The following is a 14,884-nucleotide window of genomic DNA, read 5'->3' on the forward strand; positions in this document are numbered from 1 at the left end:
TCTGACGCTAACTGATGCTGACAAACATGGGGATACGAGCTACATGTGCTTACATACATGGCGCTCATTGGGACCCCCGAACACGAGATGTAGCTAACGGCCGGGGGGGGGGGGGACATATAACCTGCTTCGCCGTGTGTGTGTGGTTGGTGTGAGTTCGTCTCTCTCTTAGGAATCAGGTTGAGATCAGCTAAATTTTGTTGGTTATTGGTAGGTTAGGAGGGCGTCAATTTTCTCGGATGTCGTCCAATACATTCAAGAATTGAAGACCAAAATTGAGGCTCTCGAGATGAACCAGAATGAATCTGAAGTACTCTTAGTTAGTGTCAATTTCATTCTTCTTTTTCTTTCATCTCCATATATTTGGCACACATTGTGGGGAGATTCTTTCTGTAACTGCGGTTCATTATTGATGACAAATTGATGGTGGTGGATTGGGTTGGCTGCTTGCAGGTGGTCAAAGTGGAGAATTATGAGAATGGGTTATGTGGCATCAGAGTGTGGTGCTGTGAGAAGGTGGAAGGGTTGCTGGTGCTGGAAGGGCTGGAGGCGTTGGGGGTGGAGGTGATGCACGCTAGGGTGTGCTATAAGGATTGTTTCAGCATGGAAGCCTTTGGGAAGGAGGTGGGACAGAGTGTTAATGTTTAAGTGATGAAGGAGACCTTGGTCAGCGCGCTCATGAAGGTCAAGGCAACAAAAAAAAATTGGTGTTGATTGTGTACTTGTATAAATAGGGTGTTTGTGTGCATGAGAGAGAGAATGTGGGTGTGTGTTCCAGAGGAGCTGCCTGAAGCAAGCTTGGGCATCAACCACCATAGTGAGACCTGCCCACGCCCAAGAAAAGAGGTGTTGAAAAGACTTGCAGTCACCACAATAAGTGATGCGCAGATTCAACATTGATGAGGCACATGAACAACACTAAAAAAGCCAAAGCCAGTAGCATATATTTGGTTCAACTTCATTCTTGCTTCCAGCAATCCCATGGAGAAAACTATCTCATGCCATAAAAATGTAAGATGAAACCACAATGTTCACATCTTGCCTTTTCACTTGAGAGAGCGTTGAAAATAAACTAAGAAGAAATACTAAAGTTTCCTTCTTGCATTTAACAAAGAACTGATAGCATAAAACTTGGTTAGGTTGGAGAGAGCTAGTGTTGAAATGAACAATCTAAACCAGCAATTATTTTATAAGCTCCAACTCTTCTTTTTAGTTGTAAGGTAATCACTTTGGTTCCTCTTTTTCCTCCTTGCGACCATAGCGTCGATTGAACTTTGCAATTTGACCAACACTCTGGGCCATCTGACGCTTGGCTCTGAAATGGTAGACTTTGCCAACATGATGTATCTTTGTCATCATCACTTGGATCAATCTCCCAGAAGGCGTTACATATGAGATCCACTGCAGTTGTGGATGCGATCCTTTCCTCATTTCTGCCTCTCTGAAGCCACAAGACAATTTATCAAAAAATCGCAGAAAACAGTTGCAACATTAACCAAACAGAGATGCCATGGACTTAGACAAATTGATCCACAATTTTGAGGCTGAGCTGTTGGGCTTGACAAACAAATCACAACAGCTCTCTACTGCCACATGCAAGTTTTGGGCTTATGTTAGCCCATTTTTCAGAGAACACCTTTACCTTTCAACTGCGTGCACATAACACATGCACACACTTACCACTATTTGAGTAGTTTCTAGCCGTGTGGGCATTAACACCTGAGTGTCCATGCATGTTTGTAAAAGGGAAATCCTAGAAGACTAGACTTACAAAATCTGACTATAAAAGGGCAAAAATTGAACAAGAGCACCCAATAATTTGCAAGACTAAAGGTGATTTATAGAATTTGTTGACTTCATCTTTAGTTGAGAAGGGATGTGGCCAATTAAGTGGTTTCTTTAAGGTCCTACCTAACTATAAGAAAGCCGCCCAACTAATGGGTTTGTATGAGACAACCGATACTCTGAGATATTCCATTGGCTAAGAAACCAATCACAGATTTTGGTGACTGAAACTGATCACTATTTTCTATTTTCAGTGATTGTAAATACGAGAAAAAATACTGACCTCTGCGATTGGCGACGTGGTACTTTTTTTAACCCTTATTTCAAGATAAAATAAACAAATAGATAGCACATTAACTAAAAGAGTTTTCAAGTCATTTTCTAATCCAAATTTATATAACATCAAACTTGTTAAAGGACCCCTGCTTCCACTTTAACATTAATTTTTTAGATGGAATCTACCCACAAGGGCCCACGGCTATGTGGATAAACTTAAGTCATTCAAGTTGAAGGACGTTGAGAGTTTGATACTTGGGGGGCGTCACTAGATGCAATGATGACAATAAGCACTCAGGTGAAGGGGGCCATATGGAAGGGGGTCATTCTCTCTAGAAACCCACCACCCGAACTTATGAATGTCACCAAGTTGACAAGACGTCATGAGTTTGAAACCTTTCGAGCACGTTTGGAAGAGAGAAAAACTCTCATAGGAGAAAAAAGTTGAAAGTTTTGCCTATGAGAGTTTTTTATATGAGAAGTTTTCCAAAAGAAAGTTTTTCGCTTGTTTGTGTAGCATGAGAAAAACAGTGGGAAAATGTGAAAAACAAGTGGTACAGAGAGTACACCATTGATATGCATTTATTTATGAGCTTGGCAACATCAATAACACCCCCAGTCTTTTTGGATACACTGGTTGAGAATTTTCTTTCATGAGAATTCTCAACAGGCCCATAGTTTCCTTATTTGGGTAAGTGAATAAAGGAAATTGTAAAATTACAATATCCATATTTTTCATCAAAACCACACCGGCCTTTCCAAAAGAATTTTTTTACCACTTCTCAAGTGATAATTTGAATTCTCAGCAGGTTTGGTATTTATTGATCATCTCAGTTCCATATTCTCTATTTTCTAGGAGTTCTAACAGTGCATTTGGGGTTTGATTGGAGAATTTAGGTGGTAAATAGGAATCTTATTAAATTAGAGTTTTAAGAAATAGAAATAATGGAACCCATGTATAATTAGTGAGCCCCATAATTTGAAAGAATCCAAACCACCACCTAGAGAGATGATAAAGAGAGTTCCCTTGAAAAATTCTGGTGTTGTCCATGTTCTTCAGAGAGTGAAGAAGACTTCACAATTTTCTTTCTTACTTTACCCAAACAAAAATGCTGTAGGATTGGCAAGAATTAACATCAATAAGAACTTCCATCCATGCAAAAAGACGCCAAATGCAACCGGTATTCTTTTACAAGGAAAAAGTAAAAATAACTAACTCAACACCAATACTTTTCATAGTTTAACCATTAATTTGACTGTCCACTATTCTCTCTTTTCAGCTGGTGCATCGGTGTTATTCATCAACATGGTTGTTAGACATGGTTTATGTATTATTGGTTATCAATACTTCCCTATACAAAATCTAATGGATCAAAAACCATAATCTAATTCTTTCTAAACTATTTTCAACAATATTTTTTGGTGTTTCTTAACGCATTTATCCACTACTAAACCCCATTCAATTTTCACATTTTTATATCTTTTAATGATACCTTTTAAAACACCACCACCAATCTAAGCTAACCATGTTAAGTTGCAAGGCCGACAAACAGCTCATGTCACCTGCCAATGTACCCTTAGTTATGTACTGGCACAATTTTTCATGTGTTCAAACATTGCACAAAATCAAATCATTAAATCAAGCCATGAATGTGTACTTATCTTCCGGGGTCAAGTCTTAGTCTAGCAATCAATTTGGCAACACAGACAAGTTGAAACTCACTATGATAAGTAGGATTTCTCATAGAAATATATTAAGCAAGTGGTGCATAAGATGTAGACCAATGCTCAATCTTTTCTAGTACAGACAAGCTATATATTAAGCAAGTGGTGCATTATGCTCTATGTTCAATAAGAGAAATGAGTCCCTAAGAAAAAGACAAAAGCAAATTTCATAGTAGTGCATGATACAACACCCAAGTATATATTCCTTTCCTAGATAAATGGGAGCATAAAAAACAGAAAAGTTTTATGTTCATGATTCAAGGCAAAGTAGTAAAAAGATAGTTTCAATATTCATATTAACATACAACTTATCATCAATGTGTAACCTAAAACTCATCAATAAGCTTAAATACCAACAATAACATTATCCTAACCAGTATTCTTTAAGAAGTGATGTTTTCAATTAAATTTCCATAAGTTGAATATTTTAGGAGATCAAAGCCTAGAGAATGACTACTCCTAATCTCAAATTCAACATACACATTTACTTGGTCACAGTAAATAAGATCACCAAGGGATGTCGATATACTATGTCACATGGGTGCGGGTGCGGGGGTGCGGCAAAAATATAAAAAATTTTATATATATATATATATATATATATATATATATATATATATATATATATATATATATATATATATATATATATATATATATATATATATATATATAAAGTCCAAAAGTTGGACATAAATGACCCTGTGTGCGTTGACTGCACCCAGGGTCAGGTTGACCGCATCGGGTGCGGGTGCGACACCTAGTTGGAGAATCCCTATGACATATAGGGCAAAAAAAATTCTTGACAATTTTTTTTAAGTCTGAGAATTGGACCATAATGACCCTAGGTGCGTTGACCGCACCCGGGGACGGGTTGACTGCACCCGCATCAAATCCCTGTGACACAGTCGATATACTAAACTACCACAAGTAGATGGAACCTATGTCACATGGGTGCAGGTGCGGGTGCGGGGGTGTGGCACTTTAAAAAACCTTAGGTGCGGGGGTGCGACAATATATATATATATATATATATATATATATATATATATATATATATATATAATTTTTAAGTTTTATCAATTAACAACATTAACACTAATGAAATAAAAAACAATTATTACAATATCATGAAATCAATTCATCATGTATGCAATAAATCAAATTAACAATCTACAATTCCATTCTTCATCATAAAAACTAACACCACAATTAAATCAGGTAAAATCCCCAACAAAGTGCTGCACAATTCAACAACTACAACAAAAACAAGCAACAATATGTTGTATCAGGTAAAAGCTCCAACAAAGTATAAATGAAATAGAGAATAACATCACACATAAGCAGTCAACACTAAAAAATGGATGGTAAACCAACTAAAAAACATTGACTTAGCCGAAAGAATAGCATTAAAACATGAAGAAATACAATACCAATGCTAAATCAATAAACACACTGCCCAAACTCAACACAAAGAAGGTCGTGCCCAATATAGCCTAAAACTTGGCAATCGTCTGCAAGAACCCTCTCAAAAACACATTAAATCTCACCCAAAGTGTCAAATTTATTTACGCAAACAATTTTCTCACACTTCTATTTCAAAAACGACCTGAATGATGCTATTCTCCCAACCAAAAACACTGAAAATTGATCAGATTCAACAGATTTCTTGAATCTTGTCAAGGACGTTTTTACAATCCAACAATCCTTGGAAAATTCACCGAAAATCCAATACTTCTCCAAATCACCTAAAACTTGGTTAAAAAATCTTCTAAAAACACAAGCTAGTGAATCCCCCACTCAAAACCCTCAAAACTGACATGACTGTACCACTGGACTCCTCTTGTGATGATGTCAACACAATGATGACATCAACACAGCACTGGCCCGATGGCCGTGCAACTGCGAAGCATCATCCGTCGATTCCGACATTGAAAATATTAGTGCAGGAAGGAGTGTTGTTTTGACTCCCCACCTGAGCCAACACAAACCGAACATTCAAAAGCCCACATAGCGGCAAGGGAACCAACAATGACAGAATGTTGCAGCGTGGCCTGCCAAACTGCATGCCCAAACCCTCTGGCAAGATGCACAAGGAACCTTGTAGTTGAGCCGTTAGCACTGAGTAGGGACACGATTCCGCTGCGGCAAAGGGAAAGGAAACACAGAAACCCAAAAAAGCATAAGCCGAGCGCACAAAGACCCCGACATTCTAAGAGGGAGAGAGGAAAGACGAAGAGGAGAGGAGGAGAGGAGGAGAGCAGAGGGAGTCAGAGTGGAGAGGAGGAGAGCAGAGAGGAGTCGGGGGCATACGTGGAGTGGTCGGCAGAGAGCAGAGGAAGTCGGAGAGGAGACGAAGGGAGGATTAGGGCAAAAAAAATTGCCCTAATCCTCCCCTCTGCATCCCATTTCATCAGGCAGAATTTTTTTTTAATAAAAAAATTGGACCAAAATGATCTTGGATGCGTTGACCACAACCAAGGTCGGGTACCCACGTCGGGATGATCGCACCGGGTGCCGCACCCACATCACGTCAACTCCACAGTCCATCACTCAACATAATGGAACATAAAGCACAATAAACTAAATCACTTCAATCAAGCACATAGATTTGATTGAACCCATTAACAGTTTTCTAGAGACAATGAACTAGGATGAAGCTGCAGTGTTGAATGTGATTGATATTGAATGCCATGAAATGTTGCAATTATCATCTCAACACCCATATCAGAAGGGTTGGCAATACGAGTGTATCGTATCATACCATATCATATCGTAAGATACGGAAAAAGCACATTTTAAAAACCACAAAAAAACATAAAACAATCAGAAATGTTTTCAAAAAAATAAAAAAAAATAGAAAAGATCATAGAATAAAATATAAAAAAAAGAAAATCAAATTTAAGCATTATGAACAATTAAACATACACATGTATTGCTATAACACGTGAAATGATATTGCAACAAACTAACTAACAAAACAAAAGGTTTACTATTAAAGAGTAACATTCAAAAGAAAACAAAAAAGAAAAAGAGTTTTGAATAAACAAATTATAACAATCGCATAATACAATAACTAAAAAAATAAAAAATATGACCACAGATAATTGAAACACATTTAAGTAGTCAAACTATAATATAAGCAAACTTAATTATGAAAATTGAGGATGAATAATTATGTAACAATTATTAAATATAAAAGCTATAATTATGATGTTATAACAATGTATCCATTACTTATACCAAAAGAATAAAGTGAAAAAAAAGTTGAGTCATTTGTAAGTAGTAAGCATTAAAAAAGAGAAGTTTCATAATGTCCTCATTAATTAGTTTCACCAATTACAATAAACACAATAGTTGAATAATGTGTGCTCTTCCATAATAATATTTCTCTTCCTTCATTTCTTTCTTGTCTTCACTAATCACAATAAACACAAGAGTTGAATAATGTTTGCTCTTCCATAATAATATTTTTCTTCCTTCATTTCTTTCTTGTCTTCACTAATCACAATAAATTAAGAAGAATCTTTTATTTTATTTTGTTCACATAGCTTATGAAATAAGCGAATAGGACTCTAATAAAGTCATATTTGAAACAAATGTATCCTACACTCAACTTTCTTCATAACATGTATAATTTTTGTTGCCAAAGAAAATTCTAACCACTCTTTGCCTCCAAAACAAAGATCACTATTGCATTCCAATCAGGGCGTTATCCCAAATAAATATAGCCTTTAAGATGTCGTCCCAACTGCAATATAACACAAATTCTCTAGTGAGACTCAAAACCTCCTAAAGTATCTGTTCTACCTATCAAAGATTCAGTATTAATTTAACTACAATAGTTCATACTCAGCGGCATTCCAACAGTACCTTCACCAATCGCCATTAAGGCACTGTAATTATTATAAATACATTAATCCCTCTTCTTATAACATATTATCCAGCAAACAGATGGACTCACAGCGATTATCAAGCACCTCGATTTAACTATGCGGAACAAAAAAATGAAACAAGTTCTGAAAACAAACTCCTCGAACTACGATTCAAAAGAAGAAAAAAAACTACCTATTAGCATATTCCAACCAATATCCGGAAAGGGCTAAAACCTTAAATGGCAGAAAACACCAACGAACACAAAACTGAGAAAAATTATCCAAAAAAAAAATACGATGCCTAAAAACTAGAGAAAGAGATAGAGAAATCTCACGGTAAAATACCTCAGAGACCACCCGATATCTCTCCGATCACCGAAAAAATTTAGTGTTCTCTCTGCTGCAACGACGAGCCCTCTTAGCTCTACAAGACAAAACCCGAACCCTAATTTGAGATGGCGCCCTTTGTTTCCCCCTTTATAGTTGGTGAGGTTGCTTCAACGGTTCGGATGTTATCCGACACCCAACCCAAATCCGGTTGCCGTTAGCTGGATTTGGAAAATACCAATCCAATTAATTATGAGATTCAGATTCGACATAGAATTTTATAATCGAATTCGTGGATATCTGATTATGACGGACATCCAGATCCAATTCATGTAAATAATCAGATTCAGTATTAGCCTTTCTCCATCTGAATCTGGTTAGCCAGCACCCTAAGGTTGCACGCTGCCCCGTGCATCACCCTGGTGATGCACAAATATCAAGGTTCCCGATTCCAACGAAATATTTCTATATACCTATTGGAATCAAATCCAATACAGGGAAATGATAGAAAAAGAACAATGAAAAGAATTATAAGTTGAATGCATAATATGATCATTGTGGATGACAATGAAATAGACCAAGAAACAAATTGATGATGACAACAATAATGGCAAATGGTGAAAGAGGGTGAAATCAAAAGCATTTCACCTAACCCCCAAAAAGCAATCGAACTCGGTTCATGGAGGCAAGAATGGCCTAAGAAAGCAACTTCATGATGGAAATTAGACAAAGTTTAAATTATCAATAATTAAAGGAGAAAAACTTTGGTTGTAAAGAAATCATGAAATGCCGAAAACATGATCTTAATAATTTCCAACGAAACTCAATCCCAGAGCGATTGCTTAATCAAAGCATCAGTCACAGAAAAGAAAGACCAAAGAATCCAATTCACGAAAATTCAAAATCGGCCATCAAAGATAAAAGAAAGGATTTACAACCACTGCATTGTGTTGTTAGTGAAATCCTTAACTAAATAAAAACTCAGAACTACCAAGGTACAAAACAGTCAAATGCAGGATGAAAACAAACTTAAAAAAAAAAAACACAGGATGACAAAGGGAACCACCAACAAGACAGATGACCCTACATTACACAGTTCAACAATGTTGAACGACTAAAACATCCCCGCTGAAATCACCTTGGTGGAACACGGCCGTCCACCTCAATCGAACAATACCCCAATGAGAAAGAAGAAAGCAGGTTATAGAAGGGAAGTTGGGGAAAGGCACACCCGAGAAAAAAATCCGGCAATGGGTGGGGCTCGGCTGGGTCAGCAGGTGACGCCAATCTGTCGTTGTCCTCCGACGATAGATGCCCTAACAAGGGAGGAATGATGGTGGCGACGGGAGACCCAGGCGGCGACGATGAGTCACAGCACCGCTTCCGGTCAGCGCTCCGACGAAAAGGGAAATGCGGCGATAGACCAGAGAGGAGAGAAGAAGAAAGAAGGGGAAGAATAAAAAGGAGGTGAGGAAGGGATGGGGTCCATCGGCGAAGGTCGGTGACAACCCGATTCCGTCCGGTCTTTGGTCAAGGAAAGGAAAAGAGGAGGAGAAAAGGACTTCGGCGACTGTGTGCGAGGGGGGAGAAAGGAAACAGAGGAGGAGGCGGTGGTGTTCACAGTGGCGGTGCAACTCCGACCGATCGGTGAACGAGGAAGGAAGGAGGTGCAGACGCGGAGAGGGCGGTCGACTGCGAATAGTAAAGAGGAGAAGAAGGTGGTGCCACAGGGTTCACGACAGCGGCACAAGGTCGGTCGCTGGCCGGCACCCAGATGGGGAAGAGAAGAAGGTGAGGAGAGGGGTCGGCGATGGCACTGCTGAGGTCGGATCGCAGACGGGGGGGGGGAGGGGGGGGGGGTTGCGAAAATCGGGTTGCGTGAGAGGGAAGGTGAACAAAAATGGGGATCGGGGGTTTGCGTTAGGGTTTATCAGGGTTAAAAGGTGTGCTATCGGGTCTGAAACGAACCTGGTTCGGGTCTGGTTTGGACCCAGTTCAGGCCCGACCCGAGAACATTAGAGAAATGACAAGGAAAAAATAATAAATTATATATATAAAAAAATGCAAACAAAGCCATTAGTAATTTAAACCGATGATTTAGTAACAAAATGGTGATATATAAGTATGAAAATAAAAAATTTAATTTCATTGAAGGTTAATGATTATATTTTAGACATAAATTTGGTTTTAAGGATAATATTCCATTAAATTAAAATATTTCTTAAACTAATTTTTTTATGAATAAAAACTCGTTTATGAAATTATTATAAGAACCATTAAAATGTATCCCGTTAAGTTTGAAACAACTTAAAAAAACAATGCTTAAATGGGTTTGTGATTCATTAAAATGTTTAACTCGACTATTATTATAATATTTTATTTATATATGTCTTGGAATAACCATTTTTCCCTTCATTGTCAGAGAGATATAATTAAGTATATAAAATACATCAAATTTACAATAAAAGATAAAAATACATTTTTAACTCGAATTAAATTAATTTCTTTATTTATTTTCTCTTAAAAATTTAGAGGTTTTATAGATAAACCTGAATCATTTTTGCAAAAGGTTATTTCAAAAGCTTATTTAATCTCATTCATGAGACACTCCCTTTTCAAATCCTTTTTCAAGCTTTAGGGACCTCATTTTCACACCTTTTGCAACCGCAATCCATGAGGTATCGACCATGGTTTCCTCAATTTCATTTCTTGAGGACTCCATTATTTTCATCCCCGTTCAGGTAAGGGTTAAACCTGAGTCACATTCTATGAGGTATTTTCATCTCATCCAAGTCAAGGGCTAAACCTAAATTTTTGCAAAACGGTCATTTCAAAAGCTTATCTTGGTTCAATCTTAAGACTTCTTCTCTATCGATATCACTTTCCAAAGCTTTGGGGATCTCATTTTTCTAGCATTTTGCAATCTCACTTCGTGAAGGTCGTTTTTACATTCAATTCTTTCACACTCAGTTCAGATTTTCTAACTGAGGTATTTTTATTTTTTAAATTTGGTGTGTTTTTCTTTACCACTAAGCTCCGCTTTCAATCAGCTTAGCAGCAAAGAGGGGCATCTGTAAACACCTCAAAATTTTCAAGTCTGTTCTGAACACCCTCTTTCACATATGCCAACTCCCTGCAAGGCAATGTAAGGGTCCCATCCTTAGGGTTATCCCAATTTAGAGGTCATTTTACCCCCACTCTATAGCTAAATTACTATTTTACCCCTAAGTCACCCTTAGCCCTTTGTCAATTAGACTTAGCCAAGCTCATTTTAAGTTCAGAAGAGTTAGAATGTCAGTCATTTATAGCCCCCCTGAGCTCACAATGAGCAGTGTCAGTTCATTCTGGCTAAATTTGGTTTATTTTAGGCGAAATGAGCTCATTTCAAGCTCAAATTTTAGCTAAATTATTTTCAAATTAGTCAAATCCAGTAGATCTTATCCCCATCTAGAGTTTAAATGGTCTGGTTCCAGTTCTAAGTCACTTCCCACACTCTCGGATCTTTATTTCAGCTCATTTTAGCTCAATTCAGTCAAAATTGAGCAAACCCCAGTCTGTTGAGTTAGTGTTTTAGCTTTGAATTTAGTTCACCTCAATGTAACTGACTTCCAATTCAGTTCATTTCAATTATATCCAGTTCAAGTCAGTTCAAACCAGTCTAGTACTGTGTTATGTTGCTCCTGCAGGGCAAAAATAAAATTTTTTTTTTTGAGAACATCATTTTTATCAATTTTCAAATTGGGACAAGTCTGAATTCGGACTCGGATCAATTCCTTTATATGGTATTTTATCAATATCTGAGATCCAATCCATATTTTAATTCGGATATTAGATTTAATGTCAGATCTGATGGCCATTTTCCATCCCGGATCTGGATTCTTCATCCAAATCATTATATTATCCATGTCCAGAGTCCAGTTTACCTTTCGAACCCGAAATGTCTCATTGGATATCCAAGATTTAATTAATCATTCTAGATCTATTTTCATCTGGATCTACCTTCTGATCTATTAAGAAGGATAAAGTGGATCAAAGTTTTGAACTCAGACTCAGATCCATTTATTTGTCTGATATCTGAGACACAGTTTCACTTCTTGGATTATGATCCAGATCGAAGATCCAATTCTATTTCTGGGCTTGATCTAATATCCAAATCCAAGATCTATACCCAAATTTTATCATGAGCCTGGATTTTTCATTTCAATTCATTTTATAAATCCATATTCAAAGTTCAGTTATCATTTTCAAACCAATTTCCTTCATTTTTATCTTCTATCAAGATCCAGATCCACTTTATTCAAAATTTCAGATCCAAATCCAAATTCAAAATCTAATCTTTATCCGATTTTCAAAATCAATCTTTGAATTTCGAATCCAAATTCATTATTTTTACAAAATCTTTTGAATATTAGTCTGGATCTAATTTATAACTCGATTTATATTTTGAAGAAAAATAAAAAAAAATCAGAATGGATATTAAATCCAGTCTAGATCCATTAAATTCAAAAATCATTTTTTTTTTCATTTTCACTTTCTGTAAAATCCCAAAAATTTAAGTATTTTCAATAAATAAATAAGAGAGAAAGAATGGCTTCAAATGTGAAATATCAGAATATAGCAAGGGTTGTAGGTCAGATATTTCAAAAATCGAAGACGCTTTCGATAAAGAGTTCACCAAGACGTTATAAACGCTTAAAAGAAATAAGTGACAATCAAAGAGCCAACAAGTGATGGAATAGCGACGTGGTGGAGCACAACGCCAAACATGGAGACAACCCAAGTTTGAAACTCCATAGCACAAGAAGAAGACGTGTGTAAAAAAAATGGTATTTTTGAAAATTTTGCCAAACAGTTAATAATGGTTAAATACAATAACGTTGCAAGAATATGCAACAAAACATGCAATAACACACTGGTAGGGCTTGTTGCCCCTTAGGGAGGAGAACTCTGATTCAAATTCCCTTGTGCGCTGGGTTATTTTTGCGAAAAATATTCTTTATTGTATTTTTTTAATTCAAAAAGATTTAGGAACTCCTCATTTGAGACGGGCTTAAATAAGGAAAACGTGGTTTCAAGGTAAGATGGGCTGGGCGATTTTCCCAAAAGGGAAACCCAGCCAATGCTTTGAAGATGGAGAACCGTTTCACGTTGGGAATTTCTCCATTTCCCACGGAATTCAAAGTAGAGGGGGGGTTACAAGGGTATTGAATGGGGGATGACAGTTTCAAGAAAGAAAAAAAAAATGGAAAGGAGAGGGAACTTTACAAAAAAATCGAATTGGTGGGTTCATCTTCCTCTCTTCACAAGTTTCCGTATTCTAGCCATTCGCATTTTCCCTCTCTTTAGTCATTACTCCTCCATTAGAGACGTGAATCGAGAACTTTCGAGTACCTCATGGCCGAACGACGCGAGAAGGCGTGCTGACCATGTGAGAAGGAGAAGACGCTCTAGTCTGAAATTTGTTTTTTCTATAACCAAGTAGGGGTACAATTTCTTTACACTCGTGTGCAGCGCCATTGGATACTGTATGTGTTTGAATACCTATTCATACCACGTTAGGTAGAGGACAATCTTTGTTCCTGTTGCATATGCATGTAAGGGTGCTTTCTTTTCTTAAAATTTTATTGAATAGCGGTGTAGCACTGAAAATGTAGCTATCATACTCCGTATGCGTACAAGCATCTCAATTAGATTTATGTTTTGTTGAGATTTGATTTATGTTATTGGGTAGCAATGAAAATGAAAATGCAGTGAAATATTATATGTAGTTTTACAAAAAAAAACATACTCATAAGTATTGGATTATGGGTCTGCATACTCTAGCCTGCATATCAATGACAAAACTTTTTCTCTATGCGCCATCTAACTTCTAGTTTGGATGCTTAGGAGGGTTGCTCTTACGACGGTAAGACGCTGGCCGGACCAATCAGCCTATGTGTCCTCTATTATGGGTAGACAACCATTCATGCTACATTCAGACATGGTGAATGTTCATCTGTCGGAACTGCATCAGTCCAACGTAAAGATAATATATATATATATATATATATATATATATATATATATATATATATATATATATATATATATATATATATATATATATATATATATATATATATATATATATATATATATATATATATATCACAAAGTTAGTATCTAAGTTGAGTCCATGCTAATATCACATAGAGTGAGCCAATTTGGTCATGGATCAAGTGCATAAAACATTTTCGTCAATGCATTGTTAGACCCCACTATCCACATATTAGTCACATAAAATACCTATTAAACCATACCAAATGATTTTGTAAAGTCTGGTACCAAGTACTAAACAATGTAATGTCGGTTAGGTAGTTCATGCATAAAAAAACAAGAAGTATACATATGGAGTTATATGAAAATGTAGGTTCAAACTAGTAAGATAGTGGGTTTAGTTGAACACTTGGAATTTTTATGACGCATTGGAATAGAGTTCAAGGCTGAAACGAACTGAGTATAAGCAATATATCAAAATGTCAATTTAAATTCATTATGTCCAGAGCTAAAACATCCCAATGTTAGTATCAGGAGTCAACCGATTGAACCAACATCAACCTGTTCAAGTTGGGGCCCGGACTGAGGTTTATGTTCCTCAATGTTGTCGTATGTTTAACCTTCAACAACACTCAGACCTGACCCTAGTGGTCGGTCTGACTTGTCAGGGTTCAACATATCTGGCCTATTGTTGTACCCATGGCAGGGATGTTGAATATTTCATGCGGAACTCAATATTGGTTAGCTAATAATGTAATAGATGAAAAAAAAATATGGTATGGCAATTAGTTGTGGTTATAGCCAGCAGATTGGGTACCCTCTGCGGCTTGCATTAGTGCCTCTTACGCACTGCTAAAGCC

General features: G+C 36.9%; 2 long non-coding RNA genes across 2 annotated transcripts in view; both read right to left on the minus strand.

Annotated features, from left to right (window-relative positions):
* LOC149842934 (uncharacterized) overlaps positions 1-9,821 on the minus strand; it is a 60,699-nt gene extending 50,878 nt beyond the window's left edge. The window contains exon 1 of the long non-coding RNA XR_016430833.1: positions 9,220-9,821. This is a non-coding gene — a long non-coding RNA (uncharacterized LOC149842934). The remainder of the gene's footprint in view (positions 1-9,219) is intronic.
* Positions 983-8,548, minus strand: LOC149842935 (uncharacterized). The gene is made up of 2 exons (XR_016430835.1): positions 8,007-8,548; positions 983-1,441 (listed from the first exon to the last, which is right to left on the minus strand). It is a non-coding gene; the product is annotated as an uncharacterized LOC149842935 (long non-coding RNA).
* Positions 9,822-14,884: the final 5,063 nt, after the last annotated feature.

Source organism: Nuphar pumila, chromosome 3 (genome assembly GCF_984573655.1).
Source record: "Nuphar pumila chromosome 3, dmNupPumi1.hap1.1, whole genome shotgun sequence".
Taxonomy (NCBI): domain Eukaryota; kingdom Viridiplantae; phylum Streptophyta; class Magnoliopsida; order Nymphaeales; family Nymphaeaceae; genus Nuphar; species Nuphar pumila.